This window comes from Dasypus novemcinctus, chromosome 27, assembly GCF_030445035.2.
Source record: "Dasypus novemcinctus isolate mDasNov1 chromosome 27, mDasNov1.1.hap2, whole genome shotgun sequence".
Lineage (NCBI taxonomy): Eukaryota > Metazoa > Chordata > Mammalia > Cingulata > Dasypodidae > Dasypus > Dasypus novemcinctus.
This window is the reverse complement of record NC_080699.1, coordinates 48,146,745-48,166,526: the sequence shown is the minus strand read 5'-3', so window position 1 is coordinate 48,166,526 and position 19,782 is coordinate 48,146,745. Positions and strand designations below refer to the sequence as shown.

Below are 19,782 nucleotides of genomic sequence, written 5' to 3'. Positions count from 1 at the left end.
CTTTTTTGCCATTTGTATTTCTTCTTTGGAGAAGTGTCTGTTTAAGTCTTTTTCCCATTTTTTAAATGGGTTGTTTATCTTTTTATTTTCAAGATATAGGAGTTCTTTATATATGCAAGTTATAAGTTTCTTATCAGATATATGGTTGCCAAATATTTTCTCCCACTGTGTGGGCTCCCTTTTTACTTTCTTGACAAATTCCTTTGAGGTGCAAAAGGCTTTAATTTTGAGGAAGTCCCATTTATCTATTAGTTCTTTTGCTGCTCGTGCTTTTGGTGAGATATTCATAAATCCATTACCTATTACAAGGTCCTGTAGATGTTTCCCTACACTGCTTTCTAAGGTTTTTATGGTCTTGGATCTTATATTTAGGTCTTTGATCCATCTTGAGTTGATCTTTGTATAAGGTGTGAGATGGTAATCCTCTTTCATTCTTCTACATATGGCTATCCAGTTCTCCAGACACCATTTGTTGAATAGGCCACTCTCTCCCAGTTGAGAGGGTTTGGTGGCTTTATCGAATATTATGTGGCTATATATGTGAGGTTCTATATCAGAGCTTTCAATTCGATTCCATTGGTCTATGTGTCTCTCCTTATGCCAATACCATGCTGTTTTCACCACCGTAGCTTTGTAGTATGTTTTGAAGTCAGGTAGTGTGATTCCTCCAATTTCGTTTTTCTTTTTCAGTATGTCTTTGGCTATTCGGGGTCTCTTTCCTTTCCAAATAAATTTCATAGTTAGTTTTTCTAGTTCCTTAAAGAAGACTGTGTTGATTTTTATTGGGATTGCTTTGAATGTGTATATCAGTTTTGGTAGGATAGACATCTTAATAGTGTTCAGTCTTCCTATCCATGAACAAGGAATAGTCTTCCATTTATTTAGGTCTTCTTTGATTTCCTTGAACAATCTTGTATAGTTCTCGGTGTATAAGTTCTTTACCTCTTTAGTTAAATTTATTCCTAGGTATTTGATTTTTTTATTTACTATTGTGAATGGTATTTGTTTCTTGATTTCCTCCTGATCTTGCTCATTATTGGTGTACAGAAATGCTACTGATTTTTGCGCATTGATCTTATAACCTGCAACTTTACTAAACTCATTTATGAGTTCTAGAATCTTTGTTGTAGATCTCTCAGGGTTTTCTATGTATAGGATCATGTCATCTGCAAATAATGACATTTTGACTTCTTCCTTTCCAATTTGAATGCCTTTTATTTCTGGCTCTTGCCTCAGTGCTCGAGCAAGTACTTCTAAGACAATGTTAAATAGGAGTGGAGACAGTGGGCATCCTTGTCTTGTTCCTGAGTTTAGAGGGAAGGAGTCTAGAATTTCTCCATTGTACACAATATTGGCTTTAGGTTTATCATATATACTCTTTATCATGTTCAAAAAATTTCCTTGTATTCCAATCTTTTGGAGTGTTTTTATCAAGAAAGGGTGCTGTATTTTGTCAAATGTTTTTCTGCATCAATAGATATAATCATGTGATTTTTTCCCTTCAATCTGTTTATATGGTGTATTACATTGATTGATTTTCTTATGTTGAACCATCCTTGCATACCTGGGATGAATCCCACTTGGTCGTGGTGTATAATTCGTTTAATGTGTTGTTGAATATGATTAGCAAGTATTTTGTTAAGTATTTTTGCGTCTAGGTTCATTAGAGAAATTGGTCTGTAATTTTCCTTTCTTGTGAGGTCTTTGTTTGGCTTTGGTACTAGGGTAATGTTGGCATCATAGAAGGAGTTGGGTAATGTTCTTTCTGTTTCGATTTTTTGGAATAGTTTCAGCAGGATTGGTGTCAGTTCTTTCCGGAATGTTTTGTAGAATTCACCTGTGAAGCCATCTGGCCCTGGGCTCTTCTTAGTTGGGAGATTTTTAATAACTGATTCTATCTCTCTGCTTGTGATTGGTTTGTTAAGTTCATCAATTTCTTCTTTTGTCAATATGGGCTGCTTATGTGTTTCTAGGAATTTGTCCATTTCCTCTAGATTGTCATTTTTGTTGGAATATAGTTTTTCAAAATATCCTCTTATGATAGTCTTTATTTCTGTGGGGTCAGTAGTGATATCACCTTTCTCATTTCTTATTTTGTGTATTTGCATCTTCTCTCTTTTTTTCTTTGTTAGTGTCGCTAAAGGTTTGTCAATTTTGTTAATCTTCTCAAAAAACCAGCTCTTGGTCTTGTTTATCTGTTCAAGTGCTTTTTTATTTTCTATTTCATTTAGTTCTGCTCTTATCTTTGTTATTTCCTTCCTTCTTCTTCCTGTTGGTTTACTTTGTTGTTGTTTTTCGAATTCCTTCAAATGTGCAGTTAGTTCTTCAATTTTTGCTCTTTCTTCTTTTTTGATATATGAATTTATGGCTATAAACTTCCCTCACAGTAGTGCTTTTGCTGCATCCCATAAATTTTGGTATGTTGTGTTATCATTATCATTTGATTCAAGGTAGTCATTGATTTCTTTTGAGATTTCCTCTTTGACCCACTGTTTTTCTAAGAGTGTGCTGTTTAATTTCCAAATCGTGGTGTGAAATCTGGGCTTCTGTCCCTTGCAAATCTCCAGCTTGACTCCACTGTGGTCAGATATAATGTTTTGTATGATTTCAATCTTTCTGAATTCGTTCAGCCTTTCTTTGTGGCCTAGCATATGATCTATCTTGGAGAATGATCCATGTGCGCTTGAGAAAAATGTATATCCTGCTGTGTTTGGGTGTAGCGATCTATATATGTCTATTAGATCCAGCTCCTCTAATATACTGTTCAGATGTTTTGTTTCTTTGGTGATTCTCTTTTGAGATGTTCTGTCCAGAGTTGATAGTGGTGTATTAAAATCCCCCACTATAATTGTAGATGTATCTATTGTTTCACTTAGTTTTTCCAGCGTTTGCCTGACATATTTTGAGGCACCCTTGTTAGGGGCATAAATATTTATGATTGTTCGATCTTCTTGACAGATTTTCCCTTTCACTAAAATGTAGTATCCTTCTTTGTCTCTCACAATTGTTTCACATTTAAAGTCTATTTTGTCTGATATTAATATAGCTACTCCTGCCTTTTTTTGGTTATTGTTAGCTTGTATGATTGTTTTCCAGCCATTCACTTTCAATCTCCATGCGTCTCTGGGTCTAAGATGTGTCTCTTGTAGACAGCATACGGATGGGCCATATTTCCTTATCCAATGTCCCAGTCTGAATCTTTTGATAGGTGAGTTTAATCCGTTGACATTCAGTGTTATTACTATCAAGGAATTATTTGTGTTAGCCATATTTTGATTGGATTTGTGTTTGTCATATTTTGTTTGTATATATTTTTTTTGTCTTTTTTTTTGTTGTTGTTGGTCTTATACTCTCCTCCAACTCTGCCTTTCCTGTTTTTTCCTTTCTACCTGCAGAATTCCCTTTAGAATTTCTTGAAGGGGAGGTTTCTTGTTGGTATACTCTTTCAGTTTCTGTTTGTCTGCGAATATTTTGAACTCTCCATCATGTTTGAATGCTAGTTTAGCTGGATAGAGAATTCTTGGTTGGAAATTTTTTTCCTTTAGTATCTTGACTATATCATACCACTGCCTCCTTGCCTCCATGGTTTCAGAAGAGAAATCAGCACTTAATCTTATGGAGCTTCCCTTGTATGTGATGGTTTTCTTTTCTCTTGCTGATTTTAGGATTTTCTCTTTGTGTTGAGCATTGGATAATTTGACGAGTATATGTCTTGGGGTGGGCCTGTTGGGGTTTATGACCAGTGGAGTGCGCTGTGCTTCTTGGATATGTACGTCTGTCTCTTTCAGTAGATTTGGGAAGTTTTCAGCCATTATTTCCTGCAACACTCCTTCTGACCCCTTTCCCTTCTCTTCTCCTTCTGGAATACCTATAATACGTATATTTGAGTGTTTTGCATTGTCATTCAGGTCCCTAAATCCTAGCTGGATTTTTTCTATCTTTTTATCGACCCCTTCTACTATCTGTTTGATTTCTGATGTACTGTCTTCCACATCACTAATTCTCTGCTCTGCCTCTTCTAGTCTGTTGATATTTGCTGCAAGTGTATTTTTGATTTCTTGAACTGTGGTGTTCATTCCCATCATGTCTGTTATGTTTTTGCATATGTCTGCAATTTCCCCTCCCAGTGTTGTCTTCATGTTGTTAACCTCTTTCATTACTTCATCAAATTTGTTGGTGATAAATGTTGTGAGATCTTTCATTGCTTGTGCGAAGTTCTGCTCCCCTTCCTGATTTTTAGTTTGTTGATTGGATTCAGCCATGTTTTCCTGATTACTGATTTGGTTTGTCAATTTTTGTTGCTTTCTGGTCATCCTTTTATCTTGACGGGTTTAATCAGTTCCTTAGCTTCTTTGTCTAGTCTTGGAGATTAATTAGCTGTTATTTTTGTGTAAGTGTTATATCTTCTTTTTGTCACTTTGTTCTTCTTATTCTAATTTCTTGTTGCTGGTTAAGTTCATTTTAAAGGAAAGTATTAGTGCCAGGGAAGGCAATTGTGTAAGCAAGGAAAAAGTGTAGAATTGTATTGGTGATATATGTTAACAAAGCAAGAATATGAGATCTGGGAGGATGGAGGTTAGATTCATGTAGATTGTGTAGAGTTATAGCTGTAGGTAGAGTACCTTTTATGAGGTAGATGACTGAATATGGGAGGAATATGGTATGAACTACAAAGCTATTGTTTTCGTGAGAGAGGGAAAAAGAAAAGAAAGGTAATAGTTTCAAGAGTGGATGCCAGACAGAAAACAGAACAAAGGTATTAGAAATTAAGAGTTAGACACTTTGTGGATCAAAGAATGGGAGGTGGGGGGTGGAATATAGGAGAGACAGTAGATGATAGTGGCTATCAAGATGCAGGGGAAGGGGGATAGTGTAATTAGCCTAAATCAGTTCACACAGAAATGAGGCAGTGGAGGATGGGAAAACCCAGCAAATGTGAGGTGTTCCCTGTAGCACCTATTGTATACTTGAATTAAAATAAAATAAGTGGAAAATGAGGGACAAGAGGGAAAGAGAAAACCGAAAAAGAAAAACTAATTATAATAAAGAAAAAAAGAAAGACAAGAAGAAAGGAAGAAAGAAAAAGAGGATGGGCAAATGGTGGGGAACAGATAGGGGAAGAGAGATACAGGTATACACGTGTCACAATTGCAACACTATCTAAAACAACAATGAAAAAAACCCCTAAATAACTGTATAAAAAAAAAAAGGACTTTGGGGGTCACGCTAGGAGAAAAGACAAGGGAATAATGCAATATTAGCAATCAGGGTGTCAAAAAGAGTAAAAAATAAGATAAAGTGAAAATAAAAACAAAACAATATGAGCCAATAAAGATAAAACGCAAACGTTAAGGTCTAGGGCACTCAAGGACTCCAGGTAGACCCCAGGGCGTGATGGATTCAGGGGTGGAAAGTCTGAGACACTGAAGACTCAAGAGGTGTGAGTCTGGGGTGTGGACCGCCAGAGTCCAGGGGACCCAGACCTGTCAACCTCAAATCTGGTCCACAGGAAGCTTAGGAGCCCCGCAGTGCAACACAGCCCTCAGGGATCCCCGTAGCTGGGTGCCAGCCCCATGGGGGAAGCCAGGTCCGCAAACTCTATATTAAATGTCTGATCCCTGCAATTCACCTACTCCTCAGGGTTTCAGCCTTTGGACAGCTCCCTCCCTGTGCTCCCACAAAACGGCCACTTGAGGGCGCCTCTACACCACAGCCAGTTCAATGACCCAGATCCCAAGCCCCGTCGGGTGGGCTGGGCTTCAGCTGGAAACGCCGAAAACAGACTCCAAGACCGGAAACCCCAAACTTTGCAAAATATTCCCCACTCGGCTTCCAGACGTGTCCCCCTCCCTCACTGCACCCTACAACAATCTCCCAATTGTGTCCCCTTATTGCCAAAAATCCAATTCCGTTGCAGATCGGCAGCCGGACCTGTGGGGATGGAGCTCCAGGCGGAAGCGCAACCCCCCCTGTCTGGCAACCAAAACGTCCCCCGCTTCACAACAAAACACTGTCTGTCTCCCCAAATCGATCTGCAAAGGAGTCTTGTCCCATCAACCCCTCACCAGCCAGCCCAGTATCCGCGAATTCCTCAGCACCACTAAGCCTCCAGAAAAAGGAAAAAAAAAAAAACCCTGGCCGCGGCGGCTCCCGGAGCTGCAGGAGCGCCCGATACCACGGCTCTGCCCACCCAAGGAGGGAACTTCCCGCGCCCAGCCGGGACCTCCATTTATATATTATAGACATATCCTCTCTGTTACCTTCCCACCAAATTGATGTCCAGACACCTTCCAACCAGCAAAAATCCCCGAAACAGCGCGGTCCCAGAGAGCCTTCAACGCTGCCCAGCCGCCCCTTGCAGAGACATTACCAGGCAAGCTCACTCAGCCCTACACATAAATACTTGAGCTTGCTTCTCAAAATATAAGAACACTGACTGTTAAACCATAGTTTCACTATCACACCTTACAAATTAAGAATAATCTCCCAATGTATTTAACACACAGACTAAATTGTCTGAAAATTATTTTTTATAGCTAGTTATTTCAGCTAGGGTGCAGTCAAGGACACCATGTTAAATGCAATCTTTAACATATACCTAAAACTTGAGGTTTAGCCATCTGCTAGGTAAGCTACTTAATGTATCTAACCTTGGTTTCATATGTGTAAATAAAATGGGAATAAATTCTAACTATATTGTACTGTGAGAATTAAATGAGGGCCTATGTAAAGCTTACAGTACAGTGCCAACATAAAATGGTGTCCGGGGTGGCTCTTTGCAGGGCACTGAGAATGATTTCTCACCGATTCAGCTGGCTAATTTTCAAACAACCATGTGAAGGAGTTGTTACCCCATTGAAATGACAGGGAAGCTTAAGTAAAGTTACTTGTTCCAAACAGCAAACATGTTTATAACCCTTTACTCAACAACCCTAGGAGATATGTGGTATTATTATTCCCATTTGTAGATGGAGAAACTGAGGCACAGAGAGAGAAAGTAATTTGCCTAAGGTCATATTGTTAGTACCTGAGGGAGCTGGGATTTGAACCCCTGGCAGTCTGGTTTAGGAAGGAGTCTGTGCTCTTAAAGGCAGTGAGGTGCTGCCTCAGAAGGGGTGCAGGCATCCAACTTTAAGTCATCCTGAATTCAGAGCCCACATGGTTTCTGCTGGTTATTCTGTCAGTACTTTTTCAAATTGGTGACAATCTATTTTTGCCATAATTTTTTCTACTTCACTTACCTTCTCTGAAAATGCTTTGAGGCACATACAGAATTAAAGCAAATTTAAATAAATTTGGGCTTGAGAATCTGTAATACACCTTCAGATAATGGGAAAGGTATGAATTCAGAGTAGTTATTTCTGGAATGTTATATGTAAATTCATTGAAATAGCAGATGTGGAAACTGATCCTGATATAGCAATTATTGATCCATTCTCTGCATTAGCCCTAAAAAGCAGGTATGTTTTGTTCAGCATGAGTATACTCCTTAAATTCTGACTAGGCAGAATTGGAATGTTGGTCTGTTCATCAGAAAATCTCAAAAGCAAAATAAAACAAAAAACTTGGAAGGATCTTATCTATCTTGTAAGCCAGAGCTGTCATTGTAGAAGGTTCAGTGTCTACTGCAGTGTCTACTGCAGGGTCTACTGTTTAGGTTACAGGCCTGGAGTAGACCTCCATCTGCTGAGGGTCCTCTGGATTTCCATGGGATTTCTAGCAAACAAAGCCTCCTTTCTGGCTTTTCTGCATGTCCTTTCTGCTTTTCTGTTTCTTTAACCAATACAAAAATATAAAAGTGAATTAGTACAAACATCAAAAATCATTCAGCCCCAACAATCTGCTTAGCTCTTGCTCTTTGTTCTGGAATTATCTTCTTTCTCTTCTCCAATAGGTGAAGTTCTGCTCATTCCCCTCAACTAGGGCTGAGCCATTCTCTTTTATGAGATGTTTCTTGACTTTCCCCACCCTGCCCCCACTCTTCAAGCCAAAATAGATTACTCTTTTTAATATTTTTTTCCCACAACTTATGGCAGTTAACACTGTTTAGAGTTGGGATTCTACCTAGCTTGATTCTGGACCAGAATATGAGCTTTTTTTTGGATTCAGGGCTCACACTCCACTCCTAGCTTTCTAGTGGTTGGCCCAGTGCTGTTGGGCACACTCTGCTTGCTTACTAAATGTCTTGAGCAAAGGAATGGATTTCATTATTTTAAAATGCTGTTTGGCCCCTGCTGACTAACTCATAGTTAATAATTTTTGTGTCTATTTTACTTAGAATGTATATAAGCTTTGTTCTGAGAAACTAGTGATGTGTGTATGAGGCCTTGCTGTGTTTGTGGAAATTGGACACAGACCTACCAGATGGTTGTCAATCTGTGATTGACATTTCAAAACCATTTTGATTCCAGTCACTGTTGTGGGAACTGGGATGGAGAAGATCTTGGGCTCAATAATTTAGGGTGTGTACTTCTGCCTCTGCAGGAGTATCTCTGCAGAATCCACAATATTAACAATCTAGGGAAGCGGTCTTGGCACAATGGATAGGGCGTCTGCCTACCACATGGGAGGTCTGCGGTTCAAACCCCGGGTCTCCTTGACCCATGTGGAGCTGGCCCATGCGCAGTGCTGATGCGTGCAAGGAGTGCTGTGCCACGCAGGGGTGTCCCCCGCAAAGGGGAACCCCACGCACAAGGAGTACACCCCGTAAGGAGAGCCACCCAGCACGAAAGAAAGTGCAATCTGCCCAAGAATGGCACCGCACACATGGAGAGCTGACACAACAAGATGACACAACAAAAAGAAACACAGATTCCCAGTGCCACTGACAAGGATAGAAGCAGTCACAGAACACACAGCGAATGTGGGGGGGGGGGGAGGGGGAAGAGGAGAGAAAAAAAATAACTCTTAAAAAAAAACAATCTGCAGTAGCCACAGGGTTTTGATGGAGTCTTCACACTTGAGGTTGGAGGCAGCTTGTGATGATGAACTCCAATTTGGCAGAGTTCCTGTATTCTGTGTTGAACACAAGTACACAGTCTTTAACAGCAGACCCTCAGACATTGTACAAGATGGTAATAGAGGCAGAGCAGGAAGTTTTGTGTGCTAGTAGTTGTTTAGGCTTATTTTCTCTTAAGCAAATTTGGCTGATTTTTTGTAAAGACATAATCCTATTGGTAAACTTGGTAGTTTTTTCTTGGAAAAGTTTCTTTTAAAACTGTATTTAAACTAGAACATGGGTGATGCTTTTCCAGCATTTTCTAGGACTTTTAGCACCTTTGAAGTAGTCTTACTATTTTGTACTGGTGTGCACAGTATATCGTGGAGCAAAGTGTGTTCTCTGTGAACTTACCATGAATAGGCATGAAGGATAGTGTCACAACTTGACACGTGGCCCATGTGATGAGAGGAAGTCAGGCCAGGGTCTTAGTAAAATACTTGCTATCTAGGGCCATAGGAGGTCCCTAATTTAAGTAATAGCTGTTTTATATTCACTTCCCTTTCTCGGGTAATCTTTATCAAAAATATGTTCACATGCAGCATGTGGCACACATGCTACCAAATTGTGCTTAAATTTTGAATACTTTACGAAATGTTATTTTTCCTTCGCAAACAGAAGGGTAGTTGAATATTTAGAAACAAAATTTCTGTGCTTATTTGCATTTTAAGGGTGAAGATGAAGAAATGGATTTTGATTTCACACCAGGATTTAGCATTTAGGATTGAAGAGATTAGAAAAAATACAGGAACTCTAAAGTGTATTTCTTTGAATTCTCAGTGTATTGAAGTAATGATTTTTTTTTTAAACTGATTGTTTTCATCCTTAGATATATTCCCTGTGGTCCATTCACAAATTCTTAAACTTAATTATCAGGTTAATTTTTAAAATTATCTTTTGTTCATCTGGTAATGATATAATTGCCTTTTCATTTTCAAAAATTTTTCTCTTTATTTCTTTTTCTCATTGCATGGCTTTGGCTCTGGCCTCCAGTACTGATTTTTGAGATAAGCACTGCTTATTTGATCTTTTCATCCCACCCTAAGAATAGGGCATGATGCATAGGGAAGCTTGGTCTGTCTCCCCTTTTAGATGTGGACATAATGGCTTATTGGTCCTAATACTGAGTGCTGAGCATATAGTAGGTTTTCTGTAAAGTTATTGAGTGTTGATGTAAGTATTAATTGAAAAACAACTTTACTTTATATAAATTTAGAACTGTTATTCATACTTTCCCTATATCCCAAAAGGCTGAGAGGTTGCTTTTTCCTACCAAGGGGAAGGTAGCCATGAAAGTAGTAGATAAAATGTGGTCTTATTGCCTCAGGGTTGACTGTTTTGGGGAGGTTTATGTCTTTCAATGGCGTGACTCCTCTTACTGTCAGTGTACCTACCCTATAGTAGCCTACTTGACTCCCTTGCCATCCCTGTCCCTTTCCTGATCTGTGGTCTGGAAACCGTATTAACAAGAGCATTAGAGTTGTTTCTAGAACAAGAGTCAATAGTCTTGATAGAGATGGGTGGGGCTGAGGGTTCTCTTAGGAATAAGTTTCCTTGTGGCTTGTTTTGTCTACTTACAGGTCATCTTGGTATTTTCAATTTTATATTTCCATCCAAAGAATAAAGTGGACAAGTGAATATAGATGTGCTGGACCAGAGGTTTAACTTAATCCATCAACATTCCAGTAATTAGGCTCATTTCAACCGGCCTTTTAAAGCTGCATAAGTGTGAAGGTAGATTTAATGTAGTTATTGACTTTCTCTCCTTTGCTTAACAAGTTAAATCAAGACTGTGATTTTTCTCAGGCTCAAAATATCAAAGCAAGTCTGTTCTGCTCACATGGTGTACGCTGGCTCAATATCTCACTTCTGGCCCTGAAGGCATAGTGGTTGTCTTCTCATTAATCTGGGTGTGAACAGGATTCAGAACAGGATTCTGCTGCTTAGAAATCAACTTTGAGGTCCTTATGATCTAGTCTTAGGTGTCTTCTATCCAAGGAAAATTATGGAATATTAGATGACAAGTGTTGATTTGGAGTGTAGTAGACTTTGAATCTAAAGAACTTGTATTTGGAATGTATTTGGAGCCCAGTTGCAAAACCTTGGGTAAACTATATTACTGGATGAAATAAAAAACAGTGGGGGTGAGGCCATGGGACAGGGAATAACTGGCTTTCGAGTACCTACCATATGCCATTCAGTACTGCCAATGTTGAGCACCTCCTCCGCCAGTCCATACCTGAGCTCAGGACATGGGTGCCCTCAGGGAGCTTATATTCTAGGGCTTGCCACACAGACATTTGGTTTACTGCATGGGCACTTGTGCAGGCATTCAGCTCACTACACAGGCATGCTTTCTCTTTTTTCACCAAGAGGCCTCAGGGATTGAACCAGTTCCTCCCATATGGTAGGGAGAAGCCCTACCACTTGAACCACATCTGCTTCCCAGGATTTGTTATTTTTAAGCAAGTTTTTATTTTTATTTTATTTTATTTTTTCAGGCATCAAGGCCAGAGATTGAACCTAAGACCTCATATGTGGGAAGCTGGTGCTCAACTACTGAGCTACATTGTCATCCCTGGGTTGGATTTTTTTTAGGAGGCCCTGGAAACTAAACTAGGGACCTCCCTTGTAGGAAGCAGGCTCTCAACCACTTGAGCTGTATCTGCTTCCTAACCCAAGTCTTTTGACTTCAGATCCCATGTTCATAGAATTACATGACTTTCAACCTCATGGATCCTCAGTTTTCTTTTATAGAAAATGACGGTTGTATGTACAGCTTAATTTATTCTATTGTTGAGCAAAAGAAATTAGAACTCACTTAAAATCCTATAAAATGTGAGGTGATACTTCTTTGTTGCTTTCTAGCTCAGTTCTTCCAAGTAGCAGGCCAGTGCCCATTGAGATGATGTGTGGAATAGAAGCCCTCTTCTGCACTGAGATAAACGCAACTCTGCAGATATTTTTGGAAAGAGAACTGGCCACCTTATCCCTGTTGGAAAGCGTGTGCGAGCAAGGTGGCTAACAAAGTCTAGTATTCACCTGGACCTGTATTTTAGCCTGGCTATTTTGAGAGGAGGAGCCCATACTAGTGCTTCTCAAACTTGAATGTGCACGTGGATCACCTGGGGGATCTTGTTAAATTGGAAATTCTGATTCAGTAAGGCCTGAAATTCTGCATTTCTAAGAAACTCACAGATGACACTGGTGCTGCTACTTTAAGTCAAAGGGCTTACCTGTGTTTGTGATGGTAGTAAGCTCTCAGCTACCAGGTTTGCGTCTTCACTCTCCAGGCCTTAAAAATAGTGCCTTGACATATTTGGCAGTTGGGGTTGCTTTGTTGAAGAAGTTCATTTGACAAGAAGGTGGTGCTTATACAGTGAGAGACGTTATCAAGAAACCTGTCCTTCCTCATCCCTGTCAGGATTTCCAGCTTTGAGGTACAGCTTGACTGAGGAAAATATGTTGGAAAAATTTTTTTCTCATGATTAAAAAAGAAAAGCTTGGTGACTAATGCTAGGAGGCCCAAGACAGCCATCACTTAAAAAAAGTGTTGTAATGTCTGACAGCTGCATTCTGCACCTTCCAAACAAACCAGTTATGTATGGAAAGCCTGCCACCCTGAGAAGCTGGGCACCCAGCCCTGGAAGAAATCATGGAAAGTAATTAAATGGAGAGGGCCAGAGAAGGAGGAAATGGTTGTGTTATTTCTGAGGTAACTAGCATTGTTAATAGGAATCAAGAAGAAGATGTTGGGAAGCAGATGTGGCTTAACTGATAGAACATTTGCCTACCATGTAGGAGGTCCAGAGTTCAAACCCAGGGCCTCCTGGTCCATGTGGTGAGCTGGCCCATGCACAGTGATGCTATGTGCAAGGAGTGCCATGCCATGCAGGGATGTCCCCCACGTAGGGGAGTCCCACGTGCAAGGAGTGCACTCCACAAGGAAAGCCACCCCACGTGAAAAGTGCAGCCCACCCAGAAGTGGCACCACACACATGGAGAGTTGACACAGCAAGATGATGCGACAAAAAGAGACACAAATTCCTGTGCTGTGTGATGAGAATGCAAGAGGACACAGAAGAACACACAGTGAATGGACACAAGAAAGCAGACAACAGGGGGAGGGGAAGGGGAGAGAAATAATATAAATCTTAAAAAAAAAGAAGAGGATGTTTAAGACTCATGGAATGTGACTGCTTGGGGATTTGATTGTATTTAAGTTGCAGCCTTTGAAGTTTATTTTTTTAGACATCAATCTAGTTAGGAAATGAATTGCTTTAGTTCTTATCAATAGTCCCCATGTGCCTAAGCAGAAGTCATAAACTGAAGTTGCTCATAGTTTGACAAATTGCACTTAAATGAAATGAGCGTCAAGATTATTAGAGGTTAATTTTAGGTGTTTGTGGCTCTCCATAATTCTCCTGATTAAACACTGTAACAATAGTTTGCTTCACTGGAATAATGATGGAATGTTAGCATGCATATTAAGCCAGTTGCCCAAATTTAAATAGGGTTAAAATACAAATTATCCATCACTTGTCAGTGCTTACTCTTTGGAGATAATTCCTGGTGAAAGATGAAAAAAACCCTGGAACATGGCTTTTTTCTTGAGGCAGCATTGCTAGGAAAGCCATGATTAGACCAGAGGACTGATGTGAAACCCACTGTTTCCCATAAAGGAGGTACTAAAAATACCTTGAATAGTGACAACTCCAACACGAACTGGGTTTTTACAAGGCCATGCACTGTCACATGGGTTAACTCCAGATAGTCAGGATTATTCTCTGTCCCAAATCACACAGCTGGAAATGTTGTGGCCAAGGGCATGTAGAAATGTAGCCTTGAAGAATGAAAGCAGTCCCCAAACCAAGACACAATGTTCCTGAGAGCCCAGGGGGAGACTCGATTAATCCCTCATCCGAGTTTTGTGGGGTTTTTTGTTTGTTTGTTTGTTTTTTCTGGCTAAAGTTTAGTCAACACAAAATAACTCCCACCCCAACGTTACTGAGAAGGCTGACCACGTCCACGACCAAATCCCCCTCTAAACTGGAATTCGGTTGCTGACGCAGCCCTAGCCTCAGCCTTCTTGTCGGCGCCAGGGCGCACAGCGCTCCATCTGTAGATGTCTCTGTCAGCTTCCCCTTGAGTGAGTCTTGCAGGTCGCTCGTCCTCCAAACTTTTGGGCCGCCGCCTGCCAGTCTCTGGACGGCTCCGGCGCAGGGTGGCAGGCACGATCTCAGGGGGCAGGTGGAGGTAATCACGGACGTTCTGGATACCCTCGTTGGTAAGTTACCAAGAGAAATGTCTCCAGGCAAACTGTTCCTTCACGTAGCCTCGTGATATGAGAGACTGCATGGCCTTCATGACGTGAAGGTTGGGCACGTTCTTGTCTGCCAGCTCAGGGTGCTTTGGCATGTGGACATCCTTCTCGGCCACCATCACTCCCTCCTGAAATAGGAGTTCACAAATGGCAATCCGGTTCTTCTTGGGCATCAACATCGTGGCAGCTGCTGCGTCCCAGGATAGGGCTGGAAAGTTGTTTTGTTTTATAATATAAAAGAATTTTTTAATTCTTGTGCATAGAAGTCATAAAGACTATACATGATTTGGAAATGAGACTGTACCAATCAATGGCCAAAGAAGAATCATCCATTCTATGCCTTCTCTTTTATCTGGTCACTCAGAAATAGGTAATCAATTACGATTGTTGTTGCATGTCATCTCACATTATTTTTTTCTGTGTATTCACCATAGTCTACTTTTCCTTCCATGTAATTTTTTAAAAGATTTATTTTATTTATTTATATCTCCCTACCCCTCATTGTTTGCACTTACTCTGTTTTGTTTCTTTAGGAGGCACTGGGAATGGAACCCAGGACCTCTGATGTGGGAAACACCTAATCACTTAAGCCACCTCTGTTCCCGGCTTTGCTTGTGTCTCTCATTATGTTTTTCCTCTTGTGTCTCTCTTTTTTGCATGTGCTATTTTCATGTTTAGTAATTTTTAAAAAATCACTGGCTTTTATAAAATTTCTTCCAAGAGCTTATTACAGTCTATAAAATAGCACCTCCCATAGGTGGCTGCTCCAGATCGCAACTGGCTAAAAATACTGTTTTGGGTCATGAAATTAGTATATTATGATAAATACTTTTACTATAGGGGAAGATTGCCTGTTTAAAGACACAATTGTATTTCCAAACAAAGGAAGTAGTGTTTCTGGGGTGTAAACAATTTTGGACTGGAGCATTTTAGGGGTTCTCAAGACTCCTCATCCTCCTCTTGAATTTCAGAAATTCTGTTCATAGACTTGAGGATTGCAGTGAAGAGATTCAACGTTTCCACTCCAGGAACGAGCTGCCTTGGAACAAACCCTATTGTTGGTGGTGTCCTCTTTTGAAAAGTTGAGATTCTTGCTTTTTAGAAACTCTTTAAAGGAGAATGGATTTGCCTCTTCCAGATTATCAAGTTTATCATTGTTGGGAATGAGGAGTCTCCAGGCTCTGGAGAGTGAGGTGGTGCCCAGGCAGTGCGAGTGGCCAGACATTCCTGTGGCCGGCCCTGCCTACCCTGGCAGCAGTGGCTCCATGGCCTCAGCTCCATGGGGGCTGTGGCCCCTGTTGCCTGCTCACTGCAGCCCCTCCATGCTGCTTGCTGCTGCTTCCACTTCTAGTACTGGAAGCACAAGCAGCAGAAGTGTGGGAGCCTTTGGGCCATCTTGTGTCCCTTGTTGCGTTACCTTGTCATGTCAGCTTGCTGTGGCTGGCTGGTCCTCTTTAGAAGGCACTGGGAATCTCTGCTCCCTGCTTCACTGAGTCTCTCCCTATGTTTTTCTTTTTGTATCTCTTGTTGCATCATCTTGTTGTATCAGCTTGCTGCACCTGCCCATGGTACCAGCTTCCTTCTTCTTTAGGAGGCACCGGGAACTGAACCCATAGTCTTCCCATGTGGTAGGTGAGAGCCCAATCTCCTGAGCCAATCCACTTCCCCTTCCACATAAATTTGAGACCCCTTTTTCATATACTGATATGTTACATCTCTGAGGCCTGGCTGGAATACTGATATTCTGTGCCATGTTGTCTTTTGACTGCCATCACCCATTTGGTAATCTTTGTTTTCCCCTAATTACCACATCTCATTTATTGCTAGAGAAAATATTGTGACCGGGTATTTTCCTTACACCTGTCTCATGAAGGGTCCTGACCCACTCACCCAAGTAAGTGCACATGATTTAGAGACCCTCCAAGAACCAAACTGTCAGCTACTTCAGACTCATCTTACAAACTGATGAAGCACCTGTAATAGAGGTCTTTGAAACATGACTTCTGTTTTCTTACAATCTAAGAGTTTCCACATAGACTCATACCCTTTTGTTCTCCCTCACCTGGTATTCAGGCCTGAAACCCCCATCTGTTTTTCATGTGTTGTTTGTTCAATTATTTATTTTATTTATTTCTACCTCTCTTCCCTCATTGTTTGCCCTTGCTGTCTGCTCTTTGCTCATCTTCTTTTTAGGAGGCACTGGGAACCAACCCTGGGACCTCCCATCTGGGAAGGAGGCACCTAATCACTTGAGCCACCTCTGCTCCCTGCTTGTGTCTCTCATTATGTTTCCTTGCTGTGTCTCTTCATTGTATCATCTCACTGCATCATCTTGAGTCAGCTCACTGTGCCAGCTTGCTGTCTTGCTCCTGTTCTTTAGGAGGCACTGGGAACTGAACCCAGGACCTCCCATGTGGTAGGCAGGTGCCTGAATCCTTGAGCCACATCTACTCCCCCTGCATCTGGTTTTAATGCTATATTATCCAGTCAGGATTCCCCTTGGTATAACACAATCTAAACTGCTTGTATAGAATAGGAAATTTTATTTGTCTTAGTTTTACTTCTTTTGGGCTTTTGGAGCCCCATCAACTGGATTGACCTTCTTCTTAATCAGTAAAAGTCTCCCTGTGAGCTAAAGATTCCATTGCTGAGTTCTGGGCTTCTCATTCCAGTGCTTGTGGGTCATGTGGATGGTCAGGGTGATTGCCTATAAATGGCTTTCCTGCAGGTTCTCCTTTCCTCATTCCTCTTGTTTAGGATGGAGAATGTGTCAGGTGTGCTCCCTCCCAGCATAGCCAGGATTTCAAACTCTTGCTTTCTCAGTCCTGGACCAATTGAATTAGAATTTCTGGTCTCTCAGAATCCAGAAGATTCTAATGTGCTTAGACTAATTAGGATTTGAAGGGAGGAAACCCTATCAAACGTAGAGGGTCACAACCCACCCAGATAATCACTTTGTCCACTCACTGCTGTTAATTTACCCTGATTGGTCCAGCATTTCCAAGGTTATTCAAAAGGTGGCCTGTGTCCACATATGTGAACATGAGAGTTTGAGGAATGCTGCATCTTCCACTCCTGACCTTTCCTCTTTGTTCCGTCTCATTCAAGTTAGATACTAACTAACCTCTTATGAAAGAAGACACCAAGTGATATTTCATGTAAAGTAATATCATAAGAGACAGTAAAAGAGAGATTCTAATTGTTGACCCCCAAAACAAAAAACAAACAAAATATACATTGGGTATTTGAGGGTTATCAAAATTTTTAAATTATAAATGATTACAAAGAGAGGAAATAAAATGTTCACAAAAAACTAAAGAAAGCAGTAAAAGGGGGAGGTGAAAGTAGAACCATTAAATACAACAATCAGAAGGCAATTACAAACTTGGTAAATATGAATTTCCATATGTTAATATTGATTTATAATCCCATCCATTGTGCCTTTCATTCCCATAAGGTCTGTTACTTTTCTTTGCAGGCTTTCAAATTGCTCTTTATGCTCTCCCAGTGTCCTCTTAAGACACTTAAAATGTATGAACTTGGTAACTCATGGTTGTTTCAGTTTCTTTATTTCTCTCTCCCTCACCCTCCTGGGAGTTGTGTAGCACTGACCTGATCTGCTGACCCCAAAGCAGGTCCCTCAGATAGTTTTGGATCTTTATTGTTTTTGTGAGAGCATTGAACCCTTCCTGTTAGTCCAATGTCATCTTTCCATAATCCCCCTGAATATTCTTTTATGTAATATGGATATGAACATCCTCTTCATGTAAGTATTGTCATTCTCTTTAATTAGGGTTTCTTTGTTTTTACTTAACATAGCTTTATATAATTAGGTAATTAAATCTGCCAGAATTTTTCTTTGAGACTTTTTATTCCATCTATTGATAGTGCTATTAATTCCTTACATACAATTCACCTTATTTTACCTAATTTTATATGCAAAAATTTTTATAGGTATCCTAATATTGAAATGATCTTGAGATTATTTTCCCAGAACATTTAAAGAAAAGCAGGAAACTATTATTCTGAAGATTGAAAAGCCTTTATCAACTAAGGCCCTCCCTATTGCAATGAATTAGAATAAACAACAAATTACATATTTTTGAATAAAAAATAAATACCATAAATATGCTTAAAAATTGTGAAATATTGCATATTACATACTGCATATCATATCCAAGTGAGAAGTTAATATCAGCAGAAACTGATGCTTTGTTTTTTATCTTCTCTCATAAACCATTTCTTAATTATAAAATTTCAAGACTATTCATGGAATTCAAATTTCAGTGGATTGGCCCTTACTCTTGAGCCTGCAGCTTTCCTAAGTAAATCAGTTGACAATATCTATGAACTTTACTCTTCTAAAATGGGCATTCAGGGAAGTGGACTTGGCCCAGTGGATAGGGTGTCTGTCTACCACATGGGAGGTCTGCGGTTCAAACCCTGGGCCTCCTTGACCCATGTGGAGCTGGTCCATGCACAGTACTCATGCACGCAAGGAGTGCCCTGCCACGCAGGTGTCCCCCGCATGGGGGGCCCCATGCTCAAGGAATGTGCCCCATAAGGAGAGCTGCCCAGCGCAAAAGAAAGTGCAGCCTGCCCAAGAATGGCATTGCACACATAAAGCGCTGACACAACAAGAAGGCACAACAAAAAGAAACACAGATTCCCATGCTGCTGACAACAATAAAAACAAAACAAAACAAAACAAAAAGCCTTTTAAAAAATAAAATAAAATGGCGGTTCATATTGTTGCAAGAATTACAGCAGTAATGCATATGCTGAAATGGGTCTTCAATAAATGCTGAAGTTCATTAGTCAATGAATATTAATTGAGGACATTTATACTGAACAGGCTTCCGCAGATTCTTCATGGAAGACTCTGTGTAATATTAACTGATGTTCTTTAGACATGATTCTCTCATAACAAACAAAAAATAATTGTACCTGGGGAACTTTTGAACACCAAGCATAGTCCTAGACAAACAGAGTAGCACAGTGCTATGTGCTATCAGGGAATTCCCTGTGGTCATGGCCATGTTTTGACCTGCTGAGGCTAAATGAGCACCCTGGGCCTCATCTCCAACCAGGGCTTCTGGGAAATCACCCAAAACCAAACCATTCCCCACCATTCCACAGAGACAGAATGGTCTAAGAGGACTGAATTTCTTCATTTTATAGATCCTTAAATATATAAATTCTTTACACAAATTGGGAAATGATTATATATCAAAATTGTTACAAAGTAACAAAAAATAAATTATGTACAATTCTCCCCCTGTACTTGTTCTTGGAAAAAAACAAAGTAAAATAAATTAGAGATAAAACAGCTTTATTGGCATGTTGGCAACAAAGAGCATGCTTTACTAAAAACAAAGAAACAAAATTTTAAATAAATCATAATTTTGGAGGAATAAAAATTATATTATTGTTTAAAAATAATATTTTCCTACACCTGTAT

The 19,782-nt window shown here is 40.2% G+C and overlaps 1 pseudogene; it reads right to left on the bottom strand.

The window, feature by feature from the left end:
• Nucleotides 1–14,002: 14,002 nt before the first annotated feature.
• Nucleotides 14,003–14,517, bottom strand: LOC101418878 (small ribosomal subunit protein eS10-like; annotated as a pseudogene).
• Nucleotides 14,518–19,782: the final 5,265 nt, after the last annotated feature.